At 37.7% G+C, this 16,819-nt stretch overlaps 1 protein-coding gene across 1 annotated transcript in view; it reads left to right on the forward strand.

The window, feature by feature from the left end:
* The window catches only part of PTPRN2 (protein tyrosine phosphatase receptor type N2), a 663,741-nt gene that overhangs the window by 71,159 nt on the left and 575,763 nt on the right, over positions 1 to 16,819 (forward strand). The window lies entirely within an intron of this gene.

The raw sequence follows: 16,819 nt of genomic DNA on the forward strand, positions 1-16,819 counted from the left end.
GAAGCAAGTCTCAAAGCAAGACTTAAATTGATCTTGATTATGCTGCTTCCTTTTTCTGTTATTTTACTTGAACTATGCAGAAGCAGCTTGCTTCTGCTCTCCTTCACAATTTCTTTTCAGTAAGTCAAAAAAGCCAATGCAAACATATGAATGAGTCTCATGAGTCTCATGGAATAACAGGAAAGAATTTTTCTGGCAAGAGTTGAAGATTGGCAATGTGCTATATGAAATCATTTAAGTCCTGATGAAGGACAGACCATGTTTAAAGAACTTCTAAAGACGTTACTTTTGTGAAAAATATGGATCTGTAATTAGGGATTTTTATTTTTAAAGTATTATATATAAATTTCTCTTTGTGAATGTATGGCACAAGGAAGTAGATTTGTTTTCTATCAAACAGAGGAGTCAATAATATGGGTCTGCTAATAGATGAAGCTTATTAATATGCTAATTTAACAAACATTTAAGATGAAATAAGATTAAATGTCCAGTATTGTTGAATGACAGACAAATGCACGCAGGAGAGGGAATAAAAGACAGAAATATGGTTGAGGAGCTGGGAGGAATTAAAATAGGTAGGTTAGAAACAGTGCATTCATTAACATCTCCAAAGATAATTCTTGTGTAAATGTGTCACTTGAAGTTGTTCCAATAACGTGCAAACATTCTGCATTGACAATTTCCATGATTGACACCAGGAAGGGTAGCACCAGTTTTCTACAGTGGTGCATTTTGCTGACTACCCATGATATTCAGTGCCTAGCTGTAGTCTTTCCTTCCCATCACAAGTATTTTTAATCAGATTGTATGATAGGCCACTGTTATATCTGGCAGACAGTGTATAATGAGGAATTTATGCAACAGATGATAGTAAAGAAATGTACGTACTTTAACTGATAGCAAAAAGTTTTCAATAGAGATGCTCCTGTAAAGGTTACTTCATAGCTTCATGCTGTAGGTGTTGCCTTAATTGAAGATGTGCTTTCTAAAAACTTAACGTGACTTTTATTAGCATGCAGAATTAAACTATGAAAATGGTATCTTAGAATTTAAAATGGATTTATTCTGTAGATCTATTCTTACTTTGGCATAACTAAGTTAAAGGTCACTAATGATTAAGCCAGTTGATCAATGACATTGCCTAATGGCTGATCTTAATTAAAAAAAAAAATACGTTCAGAGATTCTGTCAATGTGTTTAAGGTCACTACATAGTATTTAATTTTTTTTTGCCCTAACTGGGCAAATGTTACCCAGAGTAGATATTAAGTGCTATCCTTGATGCAAGTAAAAATACACCATTCTTGAAATTAACAAAACCTTTGGAAGGTCATACTTTGAAGTACTAAAATACCATCAGAATTTACTTTTTATACATAGAAGAAAAGAATAGGGCCACTTGCTTCTGAGTAGTCATTTCCATTTTTCCTGTCCAAACTGCTTCTGGTTCAACAGTATCTCTGAAGTTCTTCAGAAATCCTGATATATTAAAATGTAAGGGCTTTGGTGGACTGATAGCTCAGGAACTTAAGTCTGTGGAGGTCACTATGCTCAGGAGCAGAGCTTTGTGTACTGCAAGGTCATGGAAACGTTTGCCTCCTTTGCTGTCACACAAGTGCATGTTTCTAAAGTACAGTGTGAAAGTGGGTAAGAAACAGCAGCTGCTTTTGGGTAGCATCTTTGAAGCATCTGTGATCTGCAGATCTGAGCCTGACTCCTGCAGGAAGGCTGATAATTTTGATCTTTCTCTCAGCCTCTAGCAAAGTAACTGAACTGACCGCATTTTCAAAACTGAAACTGGGTTTGCCTATTGAAGTCATAAGTCACAGTATTTGCCATCTCATGTCATTACCTGGAAACTTCAAGTACTTTCATGCATCAGACTTGTAAAAGGATAACCAAACCCACCAATAACTGAGCTGTTTCATAACTTTAGAAAAATACTATTCCTTCTCATTTATTTGGAAGAAGAGATTGGCCGAAATATTTTGAGAAACGTTCATTTGTACAAAGAAAAAAAGGTCAGTTAAAAGCAATTTCTTTTATTGTTAAAAGCAGTGTAATCCAGTTGTAAGATCTGATATAACCAGCATAACTGTATCGGTTGCAACGCTTATATTTGTTTAGGTCTGCCATTTTTGCAGGGCAAAGAACCTGCTGTAATAATGATTGAATTTTCTGCCACTTTCCCTCATGATATAAAGGTCTCTTTTGGCTTCAGTGACAGCTTCTCGTTTATGTTTGTTTAATAGCTCCAGCAGCAGTCATGCAATATTAATTTATTTCCATAAACCTTTTATCAGTTTCCTGAGCTGCACTGACTCATCAAGTGGTTAAAAAGGAACATATTGTTTCATGTTTATTTTAGTGGCATAAGGATAAGCCAGGCAAAAAGACTGAGTTAGTTTTCCTGAACTCTTCCTTTACAAAGGTAGACTGTTGCGGTGTGAAGTTACTTAGGTGTCATTTATTTAACTTCTGGTACACCATTACCTCTATTATACAGTTAGAAGAAATGATATTTTTACCCACCTAAAATGCTTGAAGCTTGAAAGGCTGCAGCTAAAAAACTTGGTACAAAAGGTGGATATGTATATGAGCTGCAGACCTTAATAGAAAATGATCTGGCATGCTATAAGCTTGGCAATGCTTGCTCCCCAATAAGTGCTGATAAGCTGCTATAGACACCAAAGGAAGCAAATAACAATATCTTAATTAAACAAGATATACAGAAGGGAAAAGAATAATATAAGGAATAGGATTTGAAATGAGGGTATGTGTAGTGACATAGCTGTGGGTAAAGAGGGGTATGGCATTCAAATGTTCACGTATGTTTTGCTGCCTGGGTTAGAAGTTTAAGCAAATGAGTTTGCCTGTATGTGTATTTTCTTTTTTTCTTAACTGTTATGCCTAGAAGGTGTTTGTATGAAAAGGAGAGAAAAAGAAGCATCAAGAAGGAATTTTTAGATTGCCTCTGAGGCAGAGATCTACTTACCCTTGAATGGTCCTTGTAATTATATATTAAACCTAGTACAGTTGGATAAGTGGGAATAGGTCACATTTTGCTTTGCATTTTAAGTGATAAGTAAAGCAGTTCAACATCAGCTCACATACCTTCCTCTTTGGAAGGTTTAAACAAAGTAGCTCCTGAAGATAGCAAAGCAAAGACTGGTTCTTATCCTTTCTCATGAAATCATGCTATTGAATTCTGGTAGTGCCACTGGGAAAGACGCCATGTGGTATAGATAAAAGCATTCATTTTGAAATAACCATCCCTTATTGTCCTCATTCCTCCCTTTATTAAACTGTTTGAACTGCTCATTTAGAAGGATGGCATTCTTTCCTTTAGGTTTAATCTCCAGATATTTTGCTTCAGAAAGAAGCTTTGTGCTGTGTTTTATCCATGCGTGGATACCATGATATCTTTACTCCTTATCATCGGAGCCTTTATAAATCAGGGCAGTTCTATTTATGAAAGATGTTGCTGCAAGCCCACTTCCTGCATGAAATTGTAACAGGGTTCATGCAGAAAAGATCAGATTGTGGAAAACAGCTCTGTGAGGCCAACTGAAAAAGTTAATTAAATACTGTTGTTGGCGCAGTGTGCATCATTAAGTCAAGCCTCACTGACAAACACTAAACTTCTCTTAGGAAGGCACGGTCTAATGTCTGCAGTACTGTTTGAAGATGCCCGGCTTCTGAAAGGCTGTATAAACAGCTATGCACAGCTGAATCAATATTGCTTTATGTGTGCAAGCTGCACTTGTTAGGAGAGACTTAGGTTAGCATGGTGTGTCAAAGGCGTCCAAGCATTGCAGTACAAAGTCATGAGATTTTCTAAGTTTGGATGTCTCCAGACAGTTCAGAATATTAACGTGATTTCTTCCTCAGCTACAGAGCTCCTCAAACAGTTGGAATATAAGTGATTGCATGTGCTGGTGATGAACCATAAATGGTAAACATGTGCCACAGACGATAAGGGAGAGGAGTCAGGATCCCTGAAATGGTTTCTTGAACTTAATGTGTTACGCTTTGAGGTTTTCCAGATCATTGCCTAGTAGGATGGAATTAGAGGGAGATGCACCTCAGCATTGTTTAGCTAACAGATGTCTGCAGCTACATCTGCGTTTGCAAGGCACTGCTCTTACAGAAGCTATTGAATTTTTGTGAAATGATGCTATAAATCTCTGCCTAAGCTTCCTGAAGCTTTTCAATAAGCATCCGTGCTTGTTATAACTAAATTCAGCCTTCTAAGGAGTAACGCTAAGTGGTACCTCTACATAATGTTGCTTTATTGGGTGAAGAGAGAATTTATGTGCTTTCCAAGGATGTGGGAATTCTTCACAAATAACTGAAGTCCTAGTACAACCCTATGAGGTAAACCTGGTGTATCATTTCTAATCTGAATTCTGAGGTTAATGGGGATATGTGTATGTTTGGAGTAGAAACCCAACCAATTATTTAAATACAAGGATTAACTTTCAGTGGTCCTTCCATACCAGTTCAAGGAGATCAGAGGGTTAGTTTTTAAAAACATCCTTTGAATAAATATGTCAGATGAATGTAAAAATCCAGTGTGATATTCAAGGAGTAAACTTTAAAATCTACCATTGTATAATGGTATTCTGAAAGCTGACATCTTCAGAAGTATTTACACACTTCATTCAACTGAAATCTAGGGTGAGTTAACACCTAAATATTCCTGAAGATCTGTGGTTATAAGGATACTGCCTTAGTTTTTAGGAATATTTTACATTTCTTAAAAAGCTCATACATATCTTTTGAAATAATTATGTGGAAATAAAGATTAAAATTTGCTCTCTTTTTCCCACACTTGTTCTCTATTAGGTTATGTGACACTCCTGTAATAGGAGAAAAAAAATGATACAGAGTTTGGGAGGAAGACTCTGGTTTCCCATTAGTCTGTGTAGTCCCTCGTGTTGGCTTCTCCTTCCCCTTGTCTTATGAAGCTCTAAAGACACGTGTATTAATGAGGGTGTCAGACCTCCTCAGGATTAATGAGCAGAAGAGACATTGTAACACAACTTCTGCTATGATTAGCGATAACACAACAAAAGGGAGCAGGAGATGATGACTGGAGGAATTTGAGGGTTTCTCAGCTCTGCTCCACCCCGCCATGCTACTGCTTTGCAAAGAAATTGTACCAGCTCAGTTTCCAAACTAGGGGGGTCTTGTTTGCTGCTGAGTATACGCAGTTTTGACCAACAAGAACACTTTCAACATTGATGCTGAGTGTGTATGAGCTAATTGAGGTAAAAGCACCGTGAAAAATCCTTTTAGTTTTACCATGAGCTTAAAAATGCCAGTGCAATTATGTCTTTGTCTGCTTTACCTTGCCATAGAGTGTGGTGACTTTTTTTACTCTGAAGAAAAGGCTCATCTATCTTCCAAACTATCTGTTTGTATCTTCTGTTTGTTTCAATGTGGTGTTTAAATAAGTGTGATAGTTGGGTAGAAGTGTCTAGCACAACTGGCATTAAAACCGAAATAGTGATCAAAGGTGAAGTTATGATCTCCTCATTAGGAAAAGATGCTTAGCACGATAATGCAACTATGGTTTAACCACTATCCCAGCTTTCATTAAAAGCTTTATTATGGGGATTTTTTTGTAGAGAATCTTAAGTTGTAGCACCTGCAGGGCACAAAACCATCACTCAGCCTTCACTGACAGCCTGCTGTTCAGCACCAAGTGAGAAGAACGTATGTACAACAGTAAATCTACCATCAGCCATAGGTAATCCTCTATATTCCCGTGGCCTGTGCTAGTAAATAAGTCTTGGAGCTGCTGAGTGTTGCACAGTGTTATTTCATGTGAGCAGACATTTTTCTAACAGCTCAGGCAAGAAAGCTGCTGTGTTGTCATACAGAAACTTTCATTTCTGTCTTAGTGTTGTGACTTGTGGTAGTGTCTTTTCTTGCTCCAAACACCAGCACTGAGTTTCACAGAACCAGGCAAGCACTGCAAGTAGAATTGCTTAACGAGTGTATGTTTGAGTGATTTTGGGGAGATTTTGGTGTTTGGTTAAAAGATTCCACTCCCGACCATAGCGTAGATGGGGGCTGCTGGAGGAGCCTAGATCGTTGGAGCGTAATTATATAGTATCTATCTCTCTTAACCAAATTGTATATTTGTGGTGATAAGGTGGATGAGTCTACAAAAAATTAATGTAACAATCTGATATTAAGTAAATTGAAGTTCTGGAATGTTTGGATTAGCTTTTTTGCCCGCCTTTAAATATTGAGTATTTCTCCATGCAATATTTGAGTTGATCCAAAGTCCGCACACTTAGAAGATATTTGTGTGTGTTTATTAGAACGAAAAACTAAATCCTATTTGTCTGCTGCTTTTTGGAACTGGTACTAGGTGGTTTACATACATTGTAGAGTAACTTTGACAATGTATGTTACACTAGCATATTAAGTGTTTCATGAAAATATGTTTGGGTATTTGAGAGATTGTACCATGTATCTTATTAGTGTGTTGTGGGCCTCTTCATTAACTCTTTTTGGGTAAAGTATGTAGCAGCTGTTGGCACAGGTGTTGGACAAGTTCAGAGATGTTCGCTATTTCATTATTTTATTACACTCAAAAAAAAAAAAAGAGTAATTGTAAACAGTTGGGAGGTCATGGAAAAGTACAGTATCTGAAAAAAGGCATTAGGGGGTCTTACTAAAACTTGTGCCTGATGAATCGTGAAACACAGGAGCCTGAAAAGGACAGCATGGTCTGTAAAGGAAAGAACACCAAGGGATATTATTCTGGAAATGAGGTGGAAAGTAAATGAATCCTCGTTTGGAGTAACACTGCAACAGTGTGCCTCCGCTGAAAATCCATCATACTTTGTCCCCTTCTTGTGTCAAGCGGCATTCCGAAGTGTTATGGTTTACTTCATGATTAAGATGTTTTGTTTTGGCTTTTGAAAAAGTAAAATAATAGGCAGGGTTTTTTCTTTAGATTTTATACCTCTATTAAAAAAAACCCCACACAAACAAACAAACAAAAAATACAACCCCAAACCAGACCCCCCCAAAAAACTGCATAAACATATTTATGAACAGAGTAGTAATAAAATTGCCAAAACTAGGAGAGGTGAAATTGGTGAGTTTTCAGGGCAGTGACAGCTACACAGCCATATTGCAATTATATGGCAACTCCAGATTTGAATGAGAGAGTTTTGGGGTTTTTTTGTGGTGTTAAAAGGGTACTTAGCATGTTGATTACTTACAAATGTGTAACTGCAAAAATGAGGTGCATAACTTTGGATCTACTTGCTTATTTTGGACTTCACCTACTCTGTTAGATATATAACTGTGATATTTGCCTTTGTCGCCCTGAATATCAATAAATGAGTATTGTCTCAGTGCAGCAGTGGTTAATTGGGTCAATCAGATTAATTATTATCGTTAATTATCAAGTTACTTTGATGATTAACAGAGGCATTGACAGGACTGTCTAAAAGAGGATCAGCTAGAAAGGTTTGCTCAAGAAAATTGTATTTTTTTTAATAATCATAATGCTTTTATATTTCTTTTTGAAAAATTCAGTAATCCCATCTAATAGTACATATGCTTAAAATATGGAATCATGAATCGGACTACAAATTTTCAAAATATACCAGTTTTCCAAGGCCGCTATTTACTGTGTATTTTCTTGAAGATGTGGGAGGCAAATCTGTAGACTTCTTAATGAATTTCTCCTGAAAAACATCCTTTTGGATGTTTCTTTATAGTTACAAGTTTCTCTGTGCTTAAGATGCCATACATATATATTTATTTTTTTTTCCTTCAAAAGTTCTGTCAAAAATCCTTTTCCAAGTTTGCTGGCCAGACTGTGCATCAGTTTACTGCTGTTGTATTGCAATGATCACTTAATGAACACCTTTTTGTTGTTGATTTCATAGCATTTGACAAGCACTAAAAGCTTTTTGACTCTTGCCTGCTTTTAGACAGTAAATATAATAGGAAAAAAATAATTTATGGTTGGCAGTGGGGAATGTTGTCATCCTGGGTAAGTAACTTCTCGAAGAATATGAGAGAATTGAGCAGCAAAACCTTATGACCTGGATCACCTGAAAGCGTATCTGCCTCAGCAGAGCAAAACTCTGCCTACTGTTTTTGCAAGACATAGTGACTTTCTTGTCAGAACGTAGCTTGTATGTGAAAATATATTCAATAACATTTAACCTTCACGATGTCATGTAAGAAGGTAAGAAACAGGCAATCACTTTAGAATAATCTAAATATGAGATGCAAGTTCACATGCATATATTAAATATTTTTTTCCATATATGAAAATAACTTTCAGTGACTGTGGTTGTTCTGAGCTAATGAACTACACAGAGACAATTTTTCTTTTCCTTTTTTTTTTTTTTTTTTTTTAATAAAGAATGTAGAAGCTTTATCCCAAGTTGTGTACCTATTTCTAGAAGTCCTTATTTTTGACTGGTGGGGGTCCAAAGTAGAACATTCAGCCAAAGTGAGCTAGAAAAGATATGCTTTTTCTTTATTCTAGTGCTTGGAATAAATGCTCTGTAATAAAGAGCAATGGGAGGCTTTTTTTTGTTCTATGTCCTCATTAAATAAATGAGAACAATCTGAAACCGAACTAATCATAGTACTACTGATTAACAGGTAGACCTGTTAATGAACAGTTATTCCCCATTACAAGCCATTTGAATCCTTTAATTGAAACAGAGGGGTTTTTTTGTGCCCTACAACCTCCATGGCAACAGCAACAACAGTTGCTGTAGAGGTAGACAGAACAACAAATATATTTTATTGTCCCAAACTATTGTAATTTAGTCCTTTACTTAAATATCTTTCACTGCTCCTCTGCATAAATTGAGAAACGTTTGGTTGCTTTTGCTGCTGTGTCAGCGTGTTCCTCTATTGGCCCTAAGGTAGGGTCAGCATGATTTAAGAAGGTTGGTAAGAGCACTGGATATTAAGGAAGAGTAAGGAAATACAACATTTAATGCCTGGACTCTAAACTCTTCAAGGAAAGATGTCTTTTAAAAGGAAAAGGTTTTGGTTTTTTAATATAATGCAGCAAATTTTTGTGTTAATGTTGACTTTACAGTATTATGATAAGGCTGAAGAAGTATACCTAATTTATTCTATTTAGTCTTAGCTCTTTAAAAATTGTATTCATCTTTCAACTGAGTTATCTCACTGATTCTTTCAGATATTAGACTATAACACCACATTTTTTTCCTGGAAGTAACAGGACAGGTATAATTGAGCAGTTACACCCTATGCAGTTTTTCAATGGCAAGATTGTCTTTTGTTAGGTTTCTTTATCTGTTATTGAGCTGTAGTTGATTCTTTCTTTATGGTGAACATCTATAATAGATAAGAAAGAGGTGTATTATCTAGCCAGAAACTATATAATGTGCTGGTGGTGGTGGGGGGAAATTGAAGGTAGAGTTGAAAACTAATGAGACCTTCCCTCAGAATTTTTTTTTCCTCTGTCCCGTAGTCCCTTCTCTTGATTATACATCATGCTGCTCTATCTTTATTCCTGTGAAATTCAGATAAAAAGGGTATTAGGAGTAGATTGGCAATAAGATGGATGGAAATTTGTAGGGCATAATTGCCAATAGTTTCATAGTCTATTGGACACTTATAGAAGACAACCTGCACTGTGCAATCACAGTGGAAGCAGTTTAAATGAATTGTGGCTTTCCAAAATAAAATCAATTCATTTCCTTTGGAGGTGGAGAGGTTTTTGAGGTGGCGGTGGGGTGCTGGTGTTTGGTTTTGTTTTTAAATTTCAATTCATTTTCTAACTTTAAGTAATAAACTTGAATGCTTCTTGTGTTTATTTTAACTTAAATGCCCCCCAAACCTTTCTAAATTATAATAGTCTCCTGGTACTCTTATGATTTAATTTATCTTTTTAGGATGTTGTTTTATTTCCCTTAAATGTTTCACTTCTGAGTTCAAGTTGTAGAAGTCTAGTAAGTCTTTACAATAATTACGAGTTCCTACTTTACTGACAGCCTGCTTTCATTTTAATGGAATTTTGCTGATGGCTTATGCCAGGCAACTTAATGGAACAAACTTTTTTCACTAACAGGAGCTATTAAAAAGTTTCTTCGTGAAATTTTACCTATAATTTTGATTGTTTACAAGTGTTTAGTGAATGATTGTGTTCTGAATATTTGATTCTTCAGTGAGGTAATCTCTCTTTTCTTAAATGTTTTCACTTATTTTTTACTTACGTCAAAAATTCCTGTGCATAATGGTTGCATGCAAATGGACCAGTATGTTCAACAAAACATAAGATAATGTAATGCTGATACACAGTCCTATTCCATGTCCGTTCTCTTTTATTCACTTCAATTTTGTTATGGTAAATCTAACTTTAGATGCCAAAGTTCCACTCAAAGTTTTTGCTAAAAATGTTTGAAATTGAGTCTAATACTAAGATTACCTTTTGTTTTAGTAGGTCAGTCACTGTTTTAAATTGGGTCGCTGCTTTTGCTTTGAAAGCCAAAGGGATAGTCTTTCTGCTCCTCCAGTAGTTAAACTCACCCATACGAACACTTGAGTCAGAAACTGTTATAACTGAGGAAACAGAAACCTCTGAAAGAAGTTTGGGCAGAAAAGATTCCCTGTTTCAGCTCTGTATCAGTAGAGTTCTCGGTGGCAAAGGGTTGATGGACATGTTTAACATTGCAGTACAAATTACAAATCGATGTTCACTACAAAGGTAATCAGCCAGTTAGTGCCCATTTCATCTCTCTAGATCTATGCATTGCCAATTAAAAGTCACATCTTCTTGCTGGGCTTTATTTCAAATTATCTGAAAAGAGATTTATCCTAGCCCCCAAAAATTTTTCTTTGTTTATTCCCCTCGCCCCCCCCCCCCCCCCCCCCCAAGGAATTAGGTCACTGGGCAAAATTATTTTGTTATTTCATGAAATAGTACCTTCCACAAATTATGCCAAAAAAGATTTACAGGTTTCAATGTATTTTGTTAGCATGTTTTGAAAATAAGTTATGACTGGAATGGAGTTTAATGGCATATTTTAGAATGGAAGACAGCTGAAACTTCAAAAAAGATTATTCCACTTCAAAAATTGGTAGAAAAAAAATCAGTCTACCACTAAGCATATTTTTTTCCTTCCTTTCTTTTTTATGTAATCCCTAGGCATCTCTTGTCAAACACATTAACTAAACCTCTTAAGTTCTGGAGATGCCATACTGTGTTGGTTTCGGCTGGGGTGGAATTAATTTTCTCCATGGTAGCTAGCACGGGGCCGTGTTTTGGATTAGTGCTGGAAAACGTTGATAATTTGGGGATGCTTTAGCTAGTGCTGAGCAGTGCTTACACAGCGTCACGGCCCCCTCTGCTCCTCTTCCCTCCCCACCAGCGAGGAGGCTACGGGGGGGGGGGCACAAGGAGTTGGGAGGGGGCACAGCCAGGACAGCTGACCCCGACTGACCCAAGGGACATTCCATACCATTATATACCATAGGATGTCACGCTCAGTATATAACCTAGGGGGAAGGGGGGCGGTGGTGGAGGGCTGCTGCCTGGGGACTGGCTGGGCGCTGGTTGGGTGGTGGTGAGCAATTGTTTGCATTTGCATCACTTTCATTGGGTTTTATTTCTTTCTCTTTGTTAGCATAGAATGGGTTACTTTCCTTTTCATTGCAGTTTATTATTATTTTATTTCAACTATTAAACTGTTTTTATCTCAAGCCATAAGTTTTTTCACTTTCACTCTTCCAATTCTTTTTCCCTCATCCTGCGATGGGGGCTGTGAGTGCGTGGCTGTGTGGTGCTTAGCTGCTGGCTGGGGTTAATCCATGACACATACTTTCTCAGGGCTGCAGTGGCTTGTGAAGATAATGTAGTGGTTCCTGCTTTGCTTAAACAAATATCCCACAAATGCAGATCAGCTTCCTCAAATAGTACCTTACGATTTCTCCCCAGTTATGGGGAGATGACCATGTTAGTTTATGAAAGGAAAAAAAATCAGAATTCTAGGGCTAAGGGTTTTTCATGGTACACTTCATTCATGTACAGTAGTAAATGGGTAAATATTTCCCTATTTTTAATGTGAATGTCTCTACATTCAGTATAAATGGGAAATGGGCGTTTGTTAAATATGCCGCAGTAAGTGCAAATTGCAATGCCATTGCAAGCTGCTTTTTAGGAACCATGACAATGACGTTAAGCATTTGCTAAACAAAATCTGCTCCTGTATGTCATGCCATTTGCATCCTGTTTGCTATTAAGAAGTTGTTGGCACAGTCAGAAGACATTTTGTTAAAAACTATAAACAAACAGAACTTTCTTGGTCTGAAATGAGCAAGCATTTCAGAAGTATAGTTTTAGACTGGAAAAGGAGGCATAAATAGTTTTCTTCCTACTTTTTTGTACCTTTTTTTATGAGCTGGCACTTGTACATCAGGTGCTATAATTTTATAGAGCTGCCACCTTTCTTATTTCTGTGGTTGAAGATACAAGTTCACATAATACTTTCTAACCACATGAAAGTACAAATCTGTTCCATCCTCACAAGGCAGGGTTTACAAGAAGCAATATACAGAGGTCTCCTGCAGGACACTGGGGACCGTGGCTTTGGGTTCCTGTCTGCCTCTGAGGTGGAAATGTTTGCTCTTACCCCCAAAGCAGCGACCTGGGATGATCTCTGCCCTCCCCGTGCAGTAATGTGGGGACATATCATGCAGCCAGGAGAAGAGCTGCAGGGAGTTTAATCCTGTTGCATGGAGTTTGGGATGCTCACCTGGATGTCAGTACATATACTACAGAGAAAGATTTTAGCTTAAAAAAAAAAAAATCAAGAGATAATACCAAATCCCCTGAGGTGGAAAACTGTACATAAGTTATTGGCTGTGTACTGCCTGTTTTTCCAAAGTGCTGCAAAACTTAGTCCCATCCTCAGTTCATATCTCCTAGACTGTTCTTTATATTGTTTCAGCTATGGAGGAATTGCTTTGCAGCCTGTGAACCCCAAGCTAACGCTTTTGCTGTAAAAAAAAATCACACAGTAATGGCTATAGAATCAATGACATAGTCTAAAACCATTCCATTAAAGGAGAAAAAAATGCAAACAATGTGAGAATGCTCATTTGTCTGTTGTATAGAAAGATGATTATAATGATATGTGAGGTTTTCCTGGTGGAAAATACAAATTAATGCAGGTCATTGATTTTAAAAAGCATTATCCTTTGCTAGACAAGGAGATTTTGTAGGCAGCCTAACATACTTGCAGAGGAGCAGAGCCATATGTCACTGCAGCAGGGTTGTCCTTTGGCTTCAATAAAATGAGAATGTGAAAGATTTTATTGCTTTGGGTGTTAATACTGGTTGTAATCAAGATGAAACAGAGTTATCCACAATATCAGCGTGGGAGATGCTGCAGTTCAAGTGGCAACAATTTTATGGGGGAACAGATTGATTTATTTCTACTTGTTTACTGTCTGTGCCCGTGAACCGTGCTGTCTGCACGGCTGGCTCTGTGCTCTGCAGAGGTCTGTGAGCTCGTGTGCCAAGTGGCTGACTCTTCCCCCTGTGAGCATCTTGGAAACATCTTACACAATTGCGCTTGAAGAAACTCTGAAGAGTATTGATTAGTGGCCAGTTTTACCGAAAGTGGAAGAGAATCTGAGTGGGGCTTTAACAATTCATAATTTTGTCTTTTGCTGTAAACAAGATCTGAATCAATTTCAGACTCAACTGAAGAATGTTGTTGTCAAAGCTGAGAAGATGATGATGATGAGATAGTCTGCCTTCAACTGCTCCTTTCAGCAGCTTTGGTGTGGGGGACAGGGTCAGCAAAAGCAGAGGTTTGCTCTTCTTTTAGCTGGGCCACAATAAACTTTGTTTTCCATAGCTTCTTGGCTCCGTTTTGTTTTTCCATGTCTGGCCATGCTGTCCTTATCATACTGGAGCAGAGTATGGTGGTGACCTGACACCTTTGTTCCTTGCCGTAGCCTGGGATGCCCTATATGAGCAGCATTTGCTGCTTGGGGGAAGGGAAGCTGATGTTTTTTGTTTGTTTGTTTGTTTTGGCAAATCAGGTGTGGGGATGCTGAAATGATGCTGAGTGGTGGGTGAGGGATGCTTCAGGGTGGAGGGAGGCTGGAGGCATGTAAGAGTAGGAGGAAGAAGTGAAGAAATCCCAAAGGTGGTAAAGGGCTTGGGGACACCTTGGTTGTCCCCCAACCCCATCCATGACTGAGGGATCTCCTAAGTAATGGAAGGAGCTGTAGAGTTGGGTGAGCAGAAGACGTGACTCTGGGTGCTTTTCTGAGAAGGACACCTATGGAGAAAGCATGATTGTGCAAAGCTATGGAGCTAAACCAAATAACTTTTATTTTTGATTTGTCAGGACTGGTATAAAGAAGCCATTTCTGTTGGGCCAGGCTCAAGTTTAACTGGCCTGTTGTCTTCTGCAGCAGACAGCTGGGTCAAAATCACATAAATTGTTTAGCCTACCAGATCTCTACAGAGAAACCGTGTTTCTGTCAGCACTCCCTTATACCTCTACTTCTATCCCCAAATCTGTTACTAACCCAAATTAATATTAATCTTAAATAATTCTTTAGAATCAAAAGAGTCCTCCACGTATTTCACTGTGCTAGGTCTTTAGTTCTGAGTCAAGTGTCACGGTGTGTTGGTAGCTTAGGGGCTTCAAATAGCATATATGAACCCAGGAGATGCGTAATGTTTTGGTAAAGCTACACCTCATGAGCAATTTTGAAGAGAAACAGTAAAAAATAGTACTTAATGAGGGTTATCGTATATATTCAGAAATAACATGTAAATGCTGTTTGCTGTCGGTATGTTTTGACTTTTATATGTTTGAATCAATCCATAATTCAGTATAGTTTAAAAATACAGTAAATATTTTTTTAAGAATATTTACTTTAAAAATGGAAAACTATCTTTTTTTATTAGGGGGAAACATACAATGCTCTTGGGGAAAAATAATTTATAGAGTTGGTCCCTAATTTTGTTCTATGAGTCACTTGTTCATTTGCTTTAAGAGTCCTTGTGTGAGGAAAGGGCTGAAAGTCATGGTTTGCTTGAGTGCCAGAGGTCTAGAAGATCATAGCCAAGATGGGGACATATAATGATATATGGGGTAGGATTTTGTCTCCCGAGTCTTCCATATCATTTTTCAGTCCTTACTCACAGAAAAGAGAAAGTAGGGGGGGGGGGGAAGTAAATTAAATATTTTGTGTAAAGTGAGAGCTTATGAAAGTACATGTCAGAAAAGGCTGTAAGACGCAGCACTTGTATGGCGATCTCTTTTGTTCTGTAGGTGTTGTGAGAGTTCAGGTTTTTGGGTATTTTTTGTTTGTTTTCCCAAGTCAGACAATAAAGGAAAAACTCTGTGATGGACTGATGTGATTGTTTGTATTTTAATAACTCTTACCTGATATTCCTGAGCAGCCGAGAGTCCATTTGTCACTACTGCTGAATAAAGCCAGTAGGCAGGCATAGCAGGTTAAGATGTCTGGCTGTTTCTATGGAACACTACACCTGACTAAGCAGGTTCAGTCTGTTAATCATTGTCTTGCCCTAACCAACAGTAGGTCGACAGTAACAGGATGAATTAGCTAATCTCTAAAGCCCGTTAATATTTGTTTTGCCTGCTACATTTGCTAGGATGCTGGGTTAGGATGAAATGTGCTAGCAGTGTAGAGCTGTTAGCTGGACAGGCTCGGCTGACAGCCCCACAATATCAGGGTCGTGGTTGAAACTGCTGCAGAAAGAACCATAACTGGAGCAGCGTAATCTGTGATTCTGCAAAAAAAATACCATTACTTAGAGTAGTAATGTGATCTGTCAGGGGTTTGTGCCAGTGTGGTATATGGGGAGTTGTGGATGGGTGCCATAAAGTCAGATCAATGTTACGGAAGATTCTGAATGAATGGATAAAGCCAGATGCCAAGTTCTACTCCAGAATTACCTAATAGACCTCTTTGTGTGTCCGTCATTATTTCAATGGCAGACAATGTGAAACTGGTAAGCAAGGACATTACAGAGATGAATTCACTACTCTAACAGGTTTTAGTCTCTTAAAAATACTTGCTTTCTCTGATGTGAGCTTGAGAAACAATAATGTGGCTTAGAAAGTATGTTTTAGTACCGGATTTCAAATACTTGATGCACGTTCTCTTTTTGTTCCTGTGAGATAATTCAATTATCAGATATAGTGGTATTATGCATCATAGAAAGAAAATCCAAAGAAATTGTTTTGCCTGAGATTAAGTCTGAGAGCTCTAGAAATACTAGTTAATTTGCTGTATATTCATCCACGTACCTTTTCCTGTTAAAATTAGTTGTCAGAGAACGGAAGAGAATCGGTGAAACTGGTGCGCAATAACAGAGAGTAACAACGTCATGGAGTGCAGAAAGCTGATGGATTCAGGACTGGTTTTGGTAATAGGCAGTAAAGGTAGCAAAAAAATCCATAACTGCAGAAGGTTCAGGGAATTTGATAGAGCTGGCAGATACCAAAGAAAAGGAAGAACGAAGATATCAAAGCTTAAAGGAAGTATTTCAAGATAGAAAAGTTTTTCGGTATTGATGTGAGTGCTTGCAACTTTGCAAATCTTTGCTGTTCAGAACGATCCCACATCAGCCACGAGTGGCAGCAACTGATACTTTATCACTTGTTTAAAAGTTTTAGGGTGCTCTTAGTAAAGCCAGTGTTATGTCAGGAAATAGTTTATAAGTTTTCTGATGTCTTAAAGTAACTTGTTGAAATGTTGTTTGTTTTTTTTCTTTGTGGCATGCAACCTTACAGTAG

The sequence above is a fragment of the Falco peregrinus genome, chromosome 5 (genome assembly GCF_023634155.1).
Source record: "Falco peregrinus isolate bFalPer1 chromosome 5, bFalPer1.pri, whole genome shotgun sequence".
Taxonomy (NCBI): Eukaryota; Metazoa; Chordata; class Aves; order Falconiformes; family Falconidae; genus Falco; species Falco peregrinus.